Source organism: Mytilus californianus, unplaced genomic scaffold (assembly GCF_021869535.1).
Source record: "Mytilus californianus isolate M0D057914Y unplaced genomic scaffold, xbMytCali1.0.p SCAF_7, whole genome shotgun sequence".
Lineage (NCBI taxonomy): Eukaryota > Metazoa > Mollusca > Bivalvia > Mytilida > Mytilidae > Mytilus > Mytilus californianus.
In genome coordinates, this window is record NW_026262723.1 from 70,388,575 (window position 1) to 70,409,333 (window position 20,759).

General features: G+C 32.5%; 1 long non-coding RNA gene across 1 annotated transcript; it reads left to right on the forward strand.

Moving 5' to 3' along the window:
• The first annotated feature begins 194 nt into the window (after positions 1-194).
• LOC127710140 (uncharacterized) lies at positions 195-20,026 on the forward strand. The gene is made up of 4 exons (XR_007986004.1): positions 195-445; positions 1,974-2,059; positions 4,526-4,610; positions 18,876-20,026. It is a non-coding gene; the product is annotated as an uncharacterized LOC127710140 (long non-coding RNA).
• The last annotated feature ends 733 nt before the right edge of the window (positions 20,027-20,759 follow it).

Sequence of the window (20,759 nt, forward strand, 5' to 3'; positions counted from 1 at the left end):
TCAAACAACCAATGGTATAAATACTAATTTATAATGTGTTTTAATACGATGATTAATCCTTTGCATATATTGTGAATCTTCTATGTGTATACATGTTTTTCGTTATTCCATTATTGAACTATTAATTCTACAAAACACTCAAAAATGAGACTGAAATTTACTGTTTTCATCATAACTGCTATTCTGTCATTTAAACACATTGCTGGACGTAGTAATACTAACGTATTTTATTCAAACAAAGGTTACAACATTGTTGGGATCAGCAGTCTTATATTCTACGTTTCAAGAAGTATAATTGAATGTGCATGTCAATGTGCAATCGAGGAAGGATGCCGGACTTCAAGTTTTGACAACTCAGCACAAAAGTGCTACCTTTATGTAACAGATGTGTGTCCCGAAATAAAAGCTTCACAGACAAGCTCTGTTTTAAATATTGGAAAAACAGGTTTGTTTTATTTCTTTATCCTTCTTGCTTTTCGTTTGAGTAGTTTACACTATTTACATAAAATGGCAGTTGATAAACAGCTGGGACCATATAGTGGGTTCTGGGTATTTTATTTTTATCTCATTTATAATAACTGACTGGACCTAACATAGACAAATATATATATTCTTTAAATAAAAAAAACTGACCCTCATCAAACCGCTTTCATTATTATTAAAACTTGACTGGTTTACACATTTATGTAGTCAAAAGCTTTGAAAAAGAATATACAAAATGACACAGTCCTATGTTGAACTGTTAAAACTGAGCAAAAGAAAGTAAGTATTTCAAGAGAATCAAGTGTTAAAATTCTAATTGAATCCAGTTGGATTTTGTAATGTTACAATAAAAGATTGTGATAATCTTTTGTTTTTGTCTGACATTTGAAGAGTTATAACACTCTGGTTGTACTCTGAATTGATACACATACAAATACAAATATCTTCTCTTCCAAAATATAGTGCCCATTCAAAAGAGAGAGTTTTTGCATGCACATTTAATTAATGACTTACCTCCTAGTTTAATTAGCCAATGACTGAAGGCAATTTTAGGTACCATTTTTGCTTAGACGAGTAATTTTCCAATACAGATAGCAAAAGATATGGCATTTCATATTTGTACAAATATTCATTAGAACAATAAAACTTTTGTTTCAAGTTTAAACGTAAACACCGTTTTGAGAAATAAAATTGTAACCTATTCATTCTTTATTTTAAACCGCCTTATATATGTTTCTGAGAAAAATACCTTCGTCATCTGCATGCAAAAGACAACGAATTCTGTTAATCGTCAGATCAGCAGGGTCAACATAAATCAAATGTTTCTGGCAGATCATTATAATAACTTAAAAATGTTGGGGCTTCTTACATCGGTTGCGTTGTCTAACTCCTATAAAAGATCTGAAAATATGGATTCATTAATTTTAACTGTGAACAAAAACTCTTCAAAGATTTACTAGGCTCATAATGTTGTACGCCAGACGCATGTTTCTTTAACAAGACTCATCAATGGCGCTCGAATAAAAAAAGTGTACATGTATAACTGTGCAAAATGCTTCCTTAAGATCTACAAAACAAACAAATTATAGTCCGACCTATCTATTTATCATTGCCTTATTTTCTATATCAGTCGGTTTTTTTTCAACAAATATGAAATAAAAAATTGTTGATGTTTTGGTTCTTATACATCCTTGACTTTCAAATGTTCGGCTTTGAGTGTTCCTAATTCACAACGTGTTGTTTTCATTTTTTTAGAGTCTTAGCAGAAGAGAGTTGAATTCTATGGAACCTGCACTCAAAAGTTTAGCTTGAATTCACCTAATCGACATACTTTTCCACATTTTAGTGGCGATATGGATTCAGATATTTCTTTTTTTGAAATTCAGTAAAAATATTTGTTTATATAAAAAACGTATACTTAGAAAGAAATGATTAATCATCTAAATTATGTATAGCATTTATCAACAAAATCATATATTTTTTCTTTGCAGATGTTGAGTGCATTGATCCTTGGAAGGCTTTCAAAACCAATTGTTATTATTTTGGGACGAATTCCCTGTCAATGAATGACGCTCAGGTAACTTCATTATTTCATAATATCTTACTAATAACTACTTACTATAGGATTAAACACATTTTTTTCTAGAGGACTTTTATGTAAAGTTTGTGAGTCAGCGACCCAACTTACACATCAATAACCTCTAGAAAAAATGTGTTTAATCCTTATAATTCTTAACCCAAACATTTGCAATTTTTGATTTACAATTTTAGGTACATTGGTTACTATTTACTATCAAATGCACAATTGACATTTCGTAACTAAGGAGTAAGCCGCCATATTGACTTTCTGAAATCCATTAATGTTCGATTAATGCAATAGAATCTAAAATGAAATAACACCTACCTCAAAAACTTCATTTCAATGACATATCATATAAATTTGAAGCGTACATGAAACGGAATAATCTTCATCTTGAGAGTTTTCATTCGTATGACGTCAAGTTTTCCCATGACGCTAATGCGCCAAGCTCATTCATGAAATTTTGCGAATTTTATTTTATTGTAAATTTATACATTTTCCAAGCTTTAATGTATTATTTCTTTTTATTATTCATTAGAATAGAAATGACAGTAATGTATTTAATTTTTCAATCTCAATTTGCTTGAACCCCTTAATCCCATGCATCTGTATCGCGCATGAATAAATCACAATGAAGATTACGAAAATAGTTTCGGCAACATAGTCTATTGAAGTGTAAACCAAGGGAAAAAATGCTAACGGACCAATCAAATTCAAATATCTGTAGATATGCAAATCATATAAGAATTATAGAGTTACATGTTTTGTTTAATCATGACTAGTCCATATAGTTAATTTGGCTGCTGGCATCACTTTGCGTCCTTCGTTAATTTAAATTAACATCACCTCCTCTAAAACCAAAACAGGCTTTTTCAATCAAACTTATCAGGAATAATATATCGAAGGTTTTGATTGTTTTTCTTCATGTCACTGATTGGATCTTAACATTTTGTTTGGATGGCAAAAAATGCGGCATTGGTAACACAATGTTATCACCAAAACTCTATGGAAAATCACATTTGCTTCAAATTGTTAAGTTGGAATGATGTATGGTAGATTTAGTACAATAATCCTCATGTCGTGCTCATCAGATGAAAAAAATAGTCGCTAGGGGTATTTTTTTATTCCAATTAACCATATATTTTTTTTTAATTTCACCCTATGAAATTTAACTACAAAGCGAAATGTTTGAAACTTCAGGGGTTTGATTTGAAGATTTTTTTTCTTTAAAGGATCATCTTTAAAAAAAAACAGATCTATATAGGGCATCATATAACCACCAATACACGACTCCGTCGAAATAAAAAAAAACCAGAGAGACAAACACAGTCAAACATTAACATAGAGCACATGGTCCAGATAGCATGACTTGGCATACAAATTGCGGAGTAAAACCAGTTTAAAGTGCACACCAACGCCCCTTTAGTCTCACTTTACTATATATCGTAAAAAAACTGAAGCATATAATAATATATCTGTGTGCACAGTGCTGCTACCAAAAGTATGACCACTGACTTGAACAAGGAACAAATCAAAATATAATTTCTAAAGCAGAGTAAAAAAAAGTGCGCGCTACTACAGCATGCTAGATAAAGTGATAACAGCAATTGGCTGAATACTGCAACAAAATGAAAATTAGTAACAAACTGGCACTGCCAACAAATTCTCCCATTTGAACCACCCCTCCACCCCAAACTGCACATTTATAACAGAAAGCAGAAATGAGAGCCATTTATGATTGTGTTGTATTTCAAAGGTACAAAATACTTTTTAGGATTGACATAGAAAAAACAGATATTTACTTCTTTTGGTATTTTTCTGCTTTATCAAATTTGCCACATTAATGGAACAAACAATAGAACACAATTGAAAATGACTAGACCAATCAGATTAATACGAAACACAAAACAACTGAACCATAAAAACATTCAGTACCTTAAAAGGAGAGTAGGTAATAACATGCACACCCCTTTACCTGTTTTACACGGGAAAATGTTTTGAAATTTAGGGGGATTTCGAATTTTCGGGATTGAAAACAAACCATACGCTTCTTAATGTCAAAAGTTATCTTTTCTTGACATGGAACAGAATGAATTTCTCAGGCGGCCGATAACTATGCACAATCAATTTGTAGTACATTTTGTTAGATCAATAAATGCAAAAACAAAATCCACCTGTATTTTCTTAATATGATTTCTACAGTGTAGTGCACTACATTTGGGACAAATTATATAAACATTATAAAAACGTCATCGGCTCTTACTCTATATATAAACAGTTTTATGGTGAGGTTGACTCAATAATACACCAGTGTGACGGTTCTTTGACTAAAGTGAACTAGCTTGACTGCTAATAGCGGAATGTTATTTCTTTATTCCGCTTCTGTAAATGTTTGAAACAAACAAAAATATATCTTTAAATCGAATTCATGATCATAAACTATGGTAATTTTTTTCTAATCAGAATTTTTGTGAAGCAATGAATGGGAAATTAGTGAAGATAGACAATTCAAATGAAAACGAATGGATTAAATCAATGGTACAAACATGTAAGTATGTTGTATTTTACCACGTGTACTCCGTGTAAACTTTAGTCATCAATTGGTTAACACTGTACATTATCCGTATGGCATCCACTAAATCATCTTTAAAACAATTTTATCAAGAATTTTACCTTAATTGCTTAATCAAGAAAAACACTAAATTCTCATAAACATACTGAAGGTGGATTAACTGTATATCATCATCTTGGATTGCTAAATAGCAGTTCACAAGTGGTCTTGTTCTTTGCTTAAATCTGCAAATTTTGAGACAGGTTGGCAATTAATGGGTAAGGCTGTTTAATGAAATAAAGACAAAGTAAATGTTTTATTGCATTATTCAGACTGATTTATCAAATACCAAATATTTGTGTTTGTTCGAATCAAATTGTCAACTTACCAATTTAAGGGGAGACAACTCAAATAATAAAATTTTTATAAAGGAATGATAGAGAAATTTTATAATTTTTACTTGTAGCAAGAAAACAAAGTCAGTGACACCAGTTTATTTAAAGCATATTTTATTTCAAAATTCTATCTCTCAGACTTTTTTTTTTATTTGCAAAGAAATGTGTATTTTCTTGAACAATCTATGCAAATTTGGGTAGTTTTGCACGACATATAGCTTGAAAAATAGTATGACTTATATAACATGATAAGAAATACAAGCCCTGGAAAATCGTATCAACTGGAAGATATATATATTCCGTATGCAGGCGCTGCTGGAATGTTGCTACATAGGAATGGAAAGTTCACAATTGGGAAGCTAAAATCATCTATTGTCCTGTACCAAGTCAGGAAAATGGCCATTGTTATATTATAGTTCGTTTCTGTGTGTGTTACATTTTAATGTTGTGTTTTTGTTGTGTCGTTGTTCTCCTCTTATATTTTATGCGTTTCCCTCAGTTTTAGTTTGTAACCCGGATTTGTTTTTATCTCTATCGATTTATGAATTTCGAACAGCGGTATACTACTTTTGCCTTTATTTATCATAAAGTTTTGTTTTCAACCGACCATTCTTGTTAATTTCTAGATGTAAGTCAAGATATGAGACAGAATAAACTGTATCTGATGTATCCATTATCTCAAGTTCGATGAGATAGATGCGCTCAACATAATGAGGAAACCTGTTTTCAATAACAGCACGAATCTCAAATTCATTTATAGCAGCAATATAGCAAATTTCTATTAGACAACGCAGTAAAAGTATTGATGGACTTACCAATGTTAATTACAGTAAATGAGATAGTGTTATAGCACAATTCTCTTTCTTCTTAAGTTTTGTGCCTACAGAAAATGTACAGCTTTAAGCATAACATCATTGATAGTTATTCGAGATAGTTAATATGTAAATGTGTATCTAAAATGATATATGGAAAAAATTGATGGAGCAAATTTTCATTCAACCAACAGCCGCAACCCGAAAAACATACCTCTAAAGAAAAAAACTTCATCCAGCTTTGACCTTTTCTCTAGGATCATCACTGATATTCCGTTGAAATAAAGTAAAAAATTAGCCCACCACTATTTAAGATTTTGAACATAACAAGGCAATGCTGTTACTGTAGCTTGCAGAGTAATTGGATTTGATCTCATTGCTTTTATTTTCAGATAATCATGCGACAAAATAATAAAATAAAAATAAAGTCCCTACGAGCTGATGTGCAACGGCCTGAAAACCGCCGGGTTGACCGATGTATGCTATCTGCTAATGTTGATAAGCGTTCGACGTATATTTACACGGGTTGTTGGCGTGTTTTCGAAGTAAAATGAAACCATAGCTGTCGGTGATTTAAGCAGCTCATTCGACTTTTACTTCTGGTTATGTAATATTTACCTGATCATTCAATAATATCTTACATTCGTAAAGCTCGGGTGGTAGGCGATTCAATTTACTCTACCCTGATAGATATTTATCAATACTGAGTATTTTTCAATACTCCTTATTCATTCTTTTTATATTTCGATGGCGTTTCGTCATCAGGGGAAATCATTGGAACTATACCTACTGTCCCCATTACTTTTGATAAACCTGTCATTGGGGTAGTTATATTTTTGAAACAACTAAAAATGAACTAAATGGCACTTACCTTTATTCGTTTTCGCTTGGTTGTTTTCCTCCGTCCTACGCAGCTCACATTAGTTAAAATTTAAAAACAAATCCTGGTCACACTGCACTAAATTACCATGTGACGTAATGATTTGTAAAGACAAATGTTCATATAAACTTTTAATAAAATGACATATAGATAAACATAAAAAACAATATGATATAAAAATGTCTCTTTGTACACGACAGAGGTGCGTAATAACATACACTCAGTAGCACAAATGTTTCTGGATATGAATTATATTATGAGATCTTACGTATTATGTGTTCCTTAAATGCAATTTTCATAGTGGTTTTTGATTGGCTTTGGCTATGATTTTGTCCTGTTCGTTTTAAAAGCTCATCATTTTTGATAATTTATGAATTTTCAAATAGTTTCACCTCGAGTATCACTGAAGAGACATGTATTGTCGAAATGCGCAACTGATGAGGTAAAATTTGTTCCGTTAATTTTCTTTTTCTTTTGGAACTGGGAGCACCAAATATAATGATTAAATCCTCTTGTGATGTAAGTAAACATATAAACATATTTTTCGTTAAATAATCAAGAATTCTCTAAATATACTGCTGAAATTTACCCAAAGGAACTTACATTAAATAAATCTAATATCAACAGCAAAAACTGTCCTTTCCTAGATTTAGATATTTCAGTATTACACCAGAAACTCTATACAAAAATTTACGACAAAAGGGATGATTTTTCTTTCCCTATTGTTAATTTTCCCTTTTAGGACGGTGATGTTCCTTTTGCACCGTCATACGGTGTTTATATATCCCAACTCGTTCGCTATGCTCGTGTCTGAAGTGACGTTTTGGATTTTAATGAGCGTAATCTATGTATTACTAGTAAATTATTAAGTCAGGGATTTCGCTACCACAAATTACTTAAAACCTTTACTAATTTCTTTCATAGATACAAAGATTTGGTCTGCAAGTTTGGCTGTACCTGTAGAAAACGTATTTCAAACGGAATAGTACATCCTGAATTTTACGGTGATGTTGTAAACCGAGCCCGGAAATTTAGATACGATCCAGGCAAACTTATCAATCCTTTGAATAAACTTATTCTTAAAGGTTACCTATCCAAGACTGTAATTAAATCTTTGAATATTGTTTTTATTGGTATAAATATTGATTTTGTTCTCAGTAAATTAAAACCATACTAAATATTACACATATGTACTTTCACGGTACTACAATCTGTCGTTACTTATAGTTTGGCATTGCACAAAGTCATGTTTTTCTCTGACTGTTAATGACGTCTTTACTACACTAAATCCATTGGATGCTGGATGTGAACTGATTGATATTTTAGTCTTAGATACATGATTTTTTCATTAGTTGTTATTGGCTTTGAACTAGCTGTCAGTAACTGCGAGTTCTCTCAGATCTGTACTTAGTGTCTTTTTGTTTTTGGGATGTATAGGTACCCGTCTACGTCCACTCTGTGTTTTTGTAAGTTGTATTTCTATTTGTACCCATCTGATGAGTTAAGCCTTTTTCAACTGATTTTTATAGTTTGTTCTTATGCTGTACTGTTACGCCACTGTCCAAAGTTAGACGGAGGATTGATCGCTCACAAACATGTTTAACCCCGCCACATTCAGTCAGGAGCCTGTAGTTCAGTGGTTGTCGTTGGTTTATGGCTGTCATATTTGTTTTTCGTAAATTGTTTTGTTATAAATTATGCCGTTAGTTTTCGCAATTGAATTGTTTCTTATTTTTTCATGTCGGGCCTTTTATAGCCGACCATACGGTATGGGTTTTTCTCATTGTTAAAGGCCGTACGGTTGCCTATAATTGCTTACATCCACTTCATTTGAACTTTGGTGGATAGTTGTCTCATTGGCAATCATACCACATCTCCTTATCTTTATATAAATATAAAAAGATAACCAGCACATGGAATTGGATTTACTAGCTTTGTTTGATTTCATATTATAGGTTGAAAAAATATGTTGATCATCGTTTTTACCTGTATAAAAATGATTTTTTGTGGATCGAACCAGTCAACAAAATTGTTCACCCTTGTTTCACTTTCTATGTTAATATATGTTAATAGCTGAAAGTAAAATAACAAAAATACCGAACTCCAAGTGAAATTCAAAACGGAAAGTCATAAAAATAGCTCAAACACATCAAACGAATGAAAAACAACTGTGGAACAGGCCTATTTTATGCGAAACTGATCTCTAGCTAGTAGAATCTTAAATGTTACGTGACTACAAATTCAATGATGTTAAAATTATTGACTTGCAAGTCAATAATACATCAGCGATGTTTTTGAGCTTATTCTGACAAATAAGTGTCAAACTGACTGCTTATAGTGAAATATTATTTCAAATTCCGCTTTTATAAATACCCCAAAAGAATCGTATTTTACAGTTTAAGGGGGCATTTTGTTAAAAAAATAGAATTTTATTTTTCTTTTTTTTAAGTCATCTGGTGAACCTATGTTGACACCTAACATCAGTGACTGCTGTTAGCATAAATTAAATGTTCATACTTTGTCGTTAGTTCATGTCTGTCATATTTGTTTTTTTTTGTTTGTTAACTGTTTTGTTATGAATTAGGCCGTTAGTTTTTCTCAATTGATTCGTTTCATAATTTTCATGTCATTGGCATGAATACACTTCTTTTTCATTAATATAATCTATACTAAATCAACAAGACTTTTGCATGGTCACTCAAAATATGACGTCCTACCGAAAAAATATAGATTGCACCAAAGGCATCAGTGTCATTATAAAGACGCATGATACGGTGCTTTTTGTCCGCAATTTGCTTTATGTCCGCTTTTGCTTTTTGTCCGATAATTTTGCTTTTTGTCCGACACTTTTGCTTTTTGTCCGTTGCTTTTTGTCCGTTTTGCTTTTTGTCCGATTATTTTTCTTTTTGTCCGACACTTTTGCTTTTTGTCCGTTGCTTTTTGTCCGTTTTGCTTTTTGTCCGATAATTTTGCTTTTTGTCCGACACTTTTGCTTTTTGTCCGTTGCTTGTTGTCCGTTTTGCTTTTTGTCCGCTGATTTTGCTTTATGTCCGGTATAAAAATGTGTATATTTTTTGCAGGTTTCATTTTAAACTTCGAAACACTATGCCCTTTTTGGAGTTTACAGACCATACTCACTTTATAAATGATTTGTACATGAAATATTCGTTTCTTTCACTAGATATAAGAAGATGTGGTATGAGTGCCAATGAAACAAATCTCCATCTAGTGTGATCAATATGTTCTGAATTTACTTACGTTTAAAATGATTCATTGGAAAAGTTTTAGAAGATGGTTATTATGAGCATTTATAATTTTGACATACATTTAGTTTCGCCTGAGAAGTGCGCAACATAATCACGGGTGTCATTCGGTTTATCGAGAGATATGAAAGAAAACCTTACGGTGGTCAAGTATTACGATCGGAAGCTTTTGTACAGGATCTTGAATTCAATCGTATCGAGAAGACATGTGCAAGGTCAATTAATAATCTGATATAATGAATTATACGGAAAAATTTACAAAAAAATAAAACTGTCTGTCAAATGGTTCAACATGATGGTCAGTATCTGAGAAAAATCAAGGTTTAACAGTAAACCGTTCTTACAAAACTACAAAAGGCAGATTGCTCCTCGACATTTCAATGACATTAAATATGTAAACAAACAAGATTTTTTTCATAATTCGAATGACTAAACAACTTTGCTTTGACAAATGTCATTCCATTTTAATGATTCAAATGGTTCTAACATTTATTTTGTGTTAGTTTAATCAGAAATTTTGCAAAAAATGGAAATATTTATAAAAAACTGATTTTTTAGATCGTGAAGATCGTGAACCGCTTTTTGAAGATCGTGAAAAGGATCTTGAAAGATCTGATGCTACGATAACGTTCCACTCATTATTTGATTATATGGTAATTTATATTTCTAATTGGTATAGCAAATATTGGATTTGCATGACTCATTCCGGTTCTCTTTTGTTGGTGAATCATTTAAATCCACTGGATCTGATTATCTTATAATACCAAACCGACTAGGTGCCTTATAACAATATCAGTCCTATTTTCCGTCCTCATAAGTTTTGATTTCTTATACAAATTTAAGATTGAGAATAGAACCTAATTTGCTAAATAACAGTTCAAGCTGGGCATCATGCACAATCGATCGCGAGGTACGTTGATTGGTAATTTCCCCCACTAAGTTGGTACAATGATATATAGTATTGTGAACAGACTGATCAAACAATCAAGTATAAATAATGTTTTCTTGGTACCTTTTTAGTTTATGTCAGCGCAGCCACGAAGTAAACAATAATTAGCCAATATTGTCATACGATGTACGCATGAACGATACTCCTTATTACTGAAGGTATCATCTCTTACACACACAAAAAAAAAGCAAAAAAAATAACGTACACATGCATATTTTTTCAGGGCGGATGCATTAAGCATTACAGATACATATATACTTTTATTTTACGCTTCTGCAGGTCCTTTTATCTTGGAGATCTACTTATCTAGACACGTTTTCAGTTATTTTAATAACTTTGAAGGAAAAGTGTTGAATTGAAAAAAAAGTGAAACAAAATGAAAGCATTAATGTCCATTCTTATCAAAATAATTACACGCTTCAGCTAGTTGCAGGTATATCAAGTGGTAAAAGAAATATAATTATTGTTTTCTGAGTATTTTAAAAGTCTGGTCCGGCGCGGGACGTTTGCGCTTTTTGACAGGACATTTGCACTTTCAAAAAAGGACATTTGCACTTGTTCAATAGGACATTTGCGCTTTCTAAACAACATAAAAATCATTAAATATAAAAAAAAAAACACACACACACAAAACACAAAACATTCATACATTTATATACAGCTAAAAGCTTCAACCTTTCCCCATCATGCTTTTGTCCATCCATTAAAGTTTTGTTTTTTCTATCGTTTACCGTCTACCGAGAAACCCATGCATTACATTGCACGCATAACCAGTACATTTGCGCGAAAAAAATCGTCACGTTTGCGCACAGCTTTTGATTACATTTGCGTGCATTCTTTTAGAGATAAACTCTGGTAAATAAGGTAGATACATATACTTATTTATTAATTGAACTATTGTTTTCGATCATGATAAGTCCGTTTTATTACGCACACGCACTTAGTCCTGGAACAATATACAGATGAAAAGGCAGAAAATATTATATCTGAAGATTAAAAGTACTTATTTCTCACGTCGTAACATGCTCAATACGTAGTACGCTTGGATTCTGCTGGATTCCCAAAGAATTGAAGGAAAATGGGAATTCGGCGAAATACCTTTGCAATTATTTACAATGCATCTCTATGAAATATCCCCTGACTTAAGTGTTTTGTCTATTCGGAAAGTAATTCCGTCGTACACCACTCTCCCCCTAATTTGTTTCTGACAAACGAAACTCCATGTGTGTGTCTTGGTGTAATTTTACAAACTGATTCAAATTATTCACTTCACTCTGAAATGTTCGCAAATGTAAGCAAAGGCTGCACGCAAACATAAACAGAAATTAAAAATCTAATAAGCCTTCAAAAAATGTATACTATATTCTTTATTATAAGTCCGGTTTACCCGATTATTTTTTTCTGAATTTCTCGTTTGTTCGGATGAACTTTCAAAGAATATGTGAACATCTTTCCATGACTTGGGAAATTTTCTGAAGATTACAGGTATACAACTTTATACTAGTAGTTAAAAAGCGCAAATGTTTTGTCAATTTTGTTCAGGTGTATCAAAGTTAAAAGTGCAAATGTCCTTTAGTGTTACAGGTAAAAAAATCAAAAAAGTCCTGCGTCTCTCTGGTCACCCATTGTCTTTCACGATCGAGGATTCGAGATAATGCGTTGCCCGATCTTTCACGATAAATTTTTATGAAAAATCAACAAAATTCAGTGTTTTTGAAAACAAAATGAAGGGTTTTAAGCAAAAAAATACTTTCATCTTATTGTATTATCGGTCACACCAAAGATTCAGTTTCAAATATATCATTGTATATTGAAATGTAGTAATTATAGGTACAAAACGTGTTCCTATTTTAATAAATCCCATAGACTTGTGTTGCGCCTTTTGTGTTTTCTCCTAAAGTACTGCATATTTTATTTATCTTATTGCATATGTAGTAATATTGAGCAAGTTGAATCATTTTGACAGACATAATTTTTTTTCCGGATTTGTTCCGTGTTTTGAAAATACAACAGATTTTTCAAAGATTTTGAAGTAAAATTTCAATAAATTAAATTCACGATCCGATACCAGATCTTTCACGATCCGATCGCAATGCTTGACTACCGTTAGGTATTCTTTCACGATCATTTCCCTCGATAAACCGAATGACACACGTGAAAATGCAAAATATGGGTATGCAAGTCCGACGTCATTACCTTTTATTATACTTCACGTTAAAATGCCATATTTTGATTGGCTAATACGAGGGTGTTAATTTACTCTATTACCATTCATTGAGACGCTTGATCAAGTGTGTGCTTTATTAAATACGACTTTATCCTATGGCAAATACTCTATTACCCTTCACGGAGACGCTTGATCAAGTGTGCGCTTTATTATATACGACTCTATCCTATGGCAAATACGGATGGTTGTTATGTACAAGACGTCATAGTTTATTGCTTTGAATTTGAAATTTAATCGACAGTAATAACAAAATATTCAGTATAATAAATTAAATAACACATATCTGAGAGGGTGATAGAGCAGATTGTTACCCCTCGAAAAGACATTGTCAACCTTGGCTTCGCCTCAGTTGACAATGTTTTCTCGGGGTAACAATCTAAATTTTGCATACTAAAGCTTTATGTTTCAATGACATCATTTTCAATTGTCCTTGATTTATTTTTCGTTGTTTCGTTTGTGTATAGTCTGATTGTAGGGTGCACATGTCCGACCGGTAGGTTTCAACTAACCTTTTGTCAATGTTATATTTTTATGGTTCGGTTTTTTATCTGATGGTTTTTAAGCAATGGGTCAACTACAATTAGCGTATGCAGGGCTTGTTATTTCTACTAGAATATTGAACGGTGTTCATCTAACATTGACCTTATTTTCATGTGCTTATTTTTCATGAGATTTTAGTGGGTTTTTTTAATAAACTCATGGTAGACCAAGTATATTTTCTGAAATGATTGTAATGTGAACATACTATTCGCAAATAGTATATCTGAAATTTAATACATTTTTATAGTTTATTTGTTTGTCTTAATGAGTGTGGTATCTTAGATAATAACCAATAGTTGGACAATATTGGTTGTATTGGATGATTGCAATATATAGATGTCTAATTGCATGTAAACTGACACTGCCCTTACTTTCGTCATTCATCGATCAATCATGAGTTTTCGACATAGGCTAGATTTAATTTATGTATGATTTACATATCCGACAAGAAGTGGCAATCTGACCTTGACCTCAGTTTCATAGTTCCTTGGTCAATTTTAAGTATTGGTGGTTATAGGTCTGTATCTCGGATAATAATTAAAACATTCATGAAAGATACCATGCAGATGTATAACTGTATTCTCCAAACTCGCGTTTCCCTACAAAGGATTCATCAGTGACGGTCGATTTAAAAAAAAAAATGGAACTTAGAATAATTGGTAAGATTGCCAAAGAAACCCCTCTCTACAAGAGACCAAATGTATTTGGTGATAGAGACTACATGACACCGTACGACACTCAACGCTTCACCTCATAGACAATCAAAAACGTGAAAATCGTCGGCATCATTTATATTGCATAAACCTAAAAACCGAAAAGATAGCGTCAGAATAGATATAAGAAGATGTGGTATGAGTGCTAATGAGACAACTCTCTCATCCAAGTCACAGTTTGTAAAAGTAAACCATTATAGGTCAAAGTACAGTCTTCAACACGGAGCCTTGACTCACACCAAACAGCAAGCTATAAAGGGCCCCACAAATGGCATGTGTAAAACCATTCAAAGGGGAAAACCAACGGTCTAATCTATATAAAAAACTAGAAACGAGAAACACTTATGAACCACATCAACACACGACTGAACATCAGACGTCTGTTTGACCTTGATCAATATTGTTATAGTCAAGTTTTTCCGATACTTTTACTAATCGGTAAACTTGACTTATTTTGTTGACCCATTTTCTTCAAGACTATTTTGCCGACAATAATAATAATTTTCCAATCATGAGTTCTTTGATAGAGGGTTGTTGCTCACAAAGAAGCTGTTAAACCAAGAAATCCAAGTGGTGAAGTTGAAATCATCCCCTCGTAAGTTTTACGGACGCCATCAAGAATTGGTTGACCGTTATGGAATATCTGTTTCACAGATGATAGTGGATAGGTTTCAAATGTCCTAACTACAAGCCCGTCCCGTTTTCCCTGAATGTGGCCTACCGAATTAGACTTGTTACCGGCTTTGTACTAACACGAGCAGCACGATGAGTGCCACGTGTGTAGCAGGAACTGCTTTTAAAAAAAGAAGATGTGGTATGATTGCCAATGAGACAACTCTCCACAAGAGACCAAATGACACAGAAATTAACAGCTATAGGTCACCGTACGGCCTTCATCAATGAACAAAGCCCATACCGCATAATCAGCTATAAAAGGACCCGAAATCACAAATGTAAAACAATTCAAACGAAAAACTAACGGCCCAATTATTATACAAAAAAATTAACGAAAAACAACAGCAACAAACACCAACCACTGAATTACAGGCTCCTGACTTGGGACAGAAAACATACATACAGAATGTGGCGGGGTTATACATAATACCCTTCCTGAGCACCTGAGATCACCCCCAGTTTTGCTCAGTATGTTATATTTTTTGTACTTTAAGTGTTTGTGTGTTTGTCTTTTTCTTTTTTAGCCATGGCGTTGTCAGTTCATTTTCGACTTCTGAGTTTCAATGCCTTCTTGGTATCCTTCGCCTCCCTCTTTTGATGGAATATTTCTGCTTGAAACCATAGATTTTCCATTTTCCTTATCTATCTGTAAGCTTGAAACATTGTGTATGGTTTTATCCTGAGAAAATGCAAAGCATCCTTCAATTTCGTTCAGATTAAGAAATTTTTGCCAAAGTTGAAGGACTTAGAATAAATAATTGCTCTGAAATGTCAATTTTACATCTTTTTTGTATCGAGGCATAATTATTAATAATTAATTTCAGTTTAAGATACAAGTATTGTTACGATTTGCATGCATAAACTAACGAACTCGTGGTTGCAAATTCAGAAAATGCCATTAGCGTTAAATATCGATCATTCCCGGGCTTGAGCGAGCTTTTTTCTGTGGTATGAGGTTTACTCACTGTTAAAAGCCGAGCGAAAACTGGTTTATAATGATCACATTTTTGATTATTGGCTTTACTGGAGAGTCATCTAATGTACAAATATACCATACAAGTTTTACACGAAACCATTGGATTGGCATGAAATTTCTGATGTCTTCTGATATTTTTAGTCAATAAGAAGTTAAACTTTTCGCTATACGGTATTTGCATGTATAGATTAAAATACAAACATAAGAAATAAAAGATTCTGATAAAAAAGTTTTAATTAAAGAAAAATACATCTTCCTGATGTGTAAAAACACGGTAAATACATTTTGAAAAGTGTCTTTTGTACCACCTTCAGAGGTATCTTTCCTTAAAAGTCAAAACGTATAGTCAAATTGGTAAGAAAAGAATTGTTAAAATTATATGACATTAATATGTGTTCTTAAACATACAAATTCCTCTTATTGTTTAAAATGTTATATATGTTTGAATGAATTGTACAAGTAATCCGTACCTTCACGACTACCCTCTGCCATTAAGGGCATACAATACAATTACAGGGAAGGTAATGGCGTTGCTAACGTAAAATGTAATTTTCGCGAGGTCAAACTATGACATATCAAGAAATGACTGGTTTTTTTTGTGTGATTTAAACTGATTTAACATGAAAACGAGTACATGCCCCCCCTTTTTTTTTTAATTTCATTATGTTTGATTATGGTTGATACGTATGAAGATTATTTGTACCAATTTTAATGAAAAAGTCAACATTGATTTTTTTTTTAAATTTGATAAATATACCGCAAAAATGTCGTTTTTCCTAAGATTCCGAAACTAAGTTAAACATTAACTATTTTCAAAGAATTGTTGACTGAGATACTAAGAGATGAGTAAAGAAGGTTTTCATAATTTTTTAACAAAAATCCGCTTGTGTTTATCTGTTGAAATAAAAAAGTTAGGTGTGTCTATCAAAAGGATAGAAATGTCCAAAAAACCGAAATTTTGACCCCTTTTATCTCTTAAAGTAGCACATGAAGGTATATTTTTATTGCATAATTGAATTGCTTAGGTGAAAAACTATAGCTTGTATGCAAATTTTTGTGAAAAAAAAGCATCATGGATCGAAACTGTATTGTATGCCATTAAAGAAAAACTATTTAATTTTTGAATGACCAGATTAATGTTAAATATACTTGAAAGTTCATTCACTTTAGCTTAAATGTTTTACATAGTATATGCAAATCCTTTTTTGATACCGGTAGGTGTAATCTACAAAATCCCACAAGGTAGTAAAATTAAAAATTTCTCCGTTTTATCTTCTTATGATAAGGGGTCCCAAAAAAATCTGATAACCTCTACATAAATCTCCATAAAAAGTAAAATTCGTAAAAGTTAATATTTGTATACATCATATCAAAAACTTTAAATGGAAAGTTAAAAAGTAACACAACTTCAAATAAAAAATGTTGAAATTAATTTAAAAAGCACCTCTGGCAAAAGGGAAACAAACTACTAGGCTGTACCAACTGGTTTGCTGCCTTACCTAAGGTATACTAATTGGTGATTGAATGGGGGCAGCAACCCAAAAACGCGTTGTCTGATGTGTCTGAAAAATTTCGAGCAGATATACCTTGACCTGATGAACATTTTTACCCCTTGTCAGATTGGCTCAAAATGCTTTAGTTTCAGAGATATAAGCCAAAACCAACATTTCACCCCAATGTTCAATTTTTAGTCCTCTGGGCCAGGTGAGCTAAAAAAGAAAAACGGACAAAAAGCAACGGACAAAAAGCAAAAGTGTCGGACAATAAGCAAAATTATCGGACAAAAAGCAAAACGGACATAAAGCAACGGACAAAAAGCAAAATTATCGGACAAAAAGCAAAACGGACAAAAAGCAACGGACAAAAAGCAAAAGTGTCGGACAAAAAGCAAAATTATCGGACAAAAAGCAAATGCGGACAAAAGGCAAATTGCGGACAAAAAGCACCGTATCAGACGCACACGTAATCACCTTGATGCACACTAAATCATCAGGCGTACACGAAATCACCAAGACGCCAGCTTGATCACCAAGAGGATAACTTAAATCATCAAGGTGGATATGTAATAACCAAACACACTGAATCAACGAGACACACACTAAATCAAGGCGCTCACGAAATCATCAAGGTACATAGTTAATCATCAAGACACACTGAATCAACAATCACCAAAACACGAATATAAATCATCAATATAATGAATCATCAAGTCGCATATCAAATCATCAAGACATACTAAATCAACCTGACGAATGAATCATTAACAAAGACTGTATCGACAAGACAATCAAGAAATTACCAAGACGCACACTCAATCATCAGAACACACGCTCAATCATAAAGACACACTGGATTAACAAGACGCAATTCCGCCAAATGTCAGTCAACCGGAACCGTACACAAGTTCAATATGTAAGTCACCATCTTACTCTAATGTACTATCAAAATCCCCTAAAATTCTGTAGGTATAACGAAAAAGTCAGGACTTGTATATTTTTGAAGAAAAAAATAACGAAACTTTGGACATGGCATACTTCGGATACGACCGACCCACATAACAAATCATACTCATCAGAGAATTGTCCATAGTCGATTTAAAATACGGTTCACTTGAGAACTAAAGATAAAAAAACCATTGCAAATTACCGTCACATCTTTATTATCAGGTATGGTGTTGTTAGATTTCATGAATTATATAGATAGTACTTGTTATTATCAAATGATGGTATTGTCAGCTTATATAAGTAAAGGTTGATGCAAATACTTTTTAGAAACATTGAAAGAAATTATTTGGACGACTTTATTTCATAATACTATGTTATTTCATTTCAGTGGGGACACCTTTTAATTATTGTATTGGTCTGCAGAAAGTCAATAGTAAATGGAGATGGCTATCTGACAATTCTATACCTGGTTTTACTAATTGGAATACTGGACAACCATCAGGAGACGGAAGTTGTGTACGTCTTACTAACAACTTTGCTTGGAATGATAATAGATGTGGAATTACAGCTAAATATATTTGTGAAAAATGTTAGTTTTGATACAAAGACTATGATTAATACACTGAGTGGCAATAGCAAAGTTTAATACAAAAATTAAAATTAATATATCGAATGTAAATAGGAAAAGTTGATACAAAAACTAAGAATAATAAACTGAGTGTCAACAGAAAAGCAACATCATTATTTTTCCATCTAGAAAGTTTTTACCAACAAATCGTCTCTGAGAATAGACTAATAGATGCAATATTTAAACCAACAGATCTTCTTTTATATGACAGGTGATTTCCATTCGTTTGATGTGTTTTCAGCTTTTGTTTTTGCCATTTGTAAAGAGAATTCAAATTTAGATTTTCCTTGGAGTTCGGTATTTTTGTTATTTCACTTTTGACTGTTGACCAATAGTTTTGTATGATGAGCAGGTTGAATGTTTCTAGCTATTTTTAGAAACTAACGTTGTCATAATCCCATTTCCAACAAACACAACCTGCACGTTGGATAAACATTTCTACCATAATGAACACTTCTAACAATTAAAATGAGAAAAAAAATAATATGACAAACAGCAACAAACGACAATCACTAAAGTAAAGGATCCTGATTGAAGAGAGGCACACATATAGAATGTAGAGGTGTTAAATATGTTTGTTAGCGCTCAATCTCACTAACCTGAAACACTGGTGTAACACCAGACTGTAAAAATAAGTTGGAAATGGCTAATCTTCAGATTGGAAAACACACAAAAGACCGATTTAACAGTACTGACAGTTACTGAGATCTAGTTCAAGGCTAATTGCAACTAAATTATGTTCTCCCAGACTTATGTATCAATGAGTACCGATAAAATAATATTCAAAGATTTTACTATGGTTGTAAATAGATAACCTTTTAAAATAAGTTTATTCAAAGTACTGATGAGGTTACAGGAACAGTAAGAACTATTTCGCATTTCCATTGACAAGGGGCTCAAATGATGTTGTTTGTTTTACTGCACTTTTTATAAAAGAATAAATATGCTCCGAAACAAAGGAATGAATAAATTCTGAACTTCTGCGCTTGTTTTGAATATATTGGTCGAGTTAAAGATTTGTTCGGAATTTGATGATATTTGAGAAAAACTTTATCTATTGTGTTATTGTGCTATAATCAATTTTGAGTTCTTGTCTATCATTTTTTGCTTATGTACTTTGTCTATATGACATTTTGTGTTTCTTTGTTGAAACAGTTATTTCTTTTTATAGTTACAAGTATTATCGTTTATATAAATTTACATTGTAGTCCAGCTGATTCGTGCATATTTTTAGAAGAATTGTGGGTTTGATGATAAAAGCATGAAACTTTGCACAATTGTAGATCTATATATGGTAGTCAATTTAAGCTATGGACCAGCTCTGAAAAATCCAATATGGCGGCAATTTTCAAGATGGCTGTCAATCAGTCAAAATTTCACCACCATGTATAAACTAAAGTAAATAATATTCAAATCAAATCTTTTAAAGGCGTATAAAATGTAATCCAATGTTTCTAGAAAGTCATGGCGGTATATTAGATATTAAAACGTTTTTTTAAATGGAGGAAAATTTCAAAATGGCCGCCAAAAAGTGAAAATGAACTAAAATAAACATGACTCTGCTGATATTCATTTCTTTCATAGAATTGCACTTTGCGGTTCATACGATGTTCTAGGGATTGGGTTTACCTTATACATCGATGC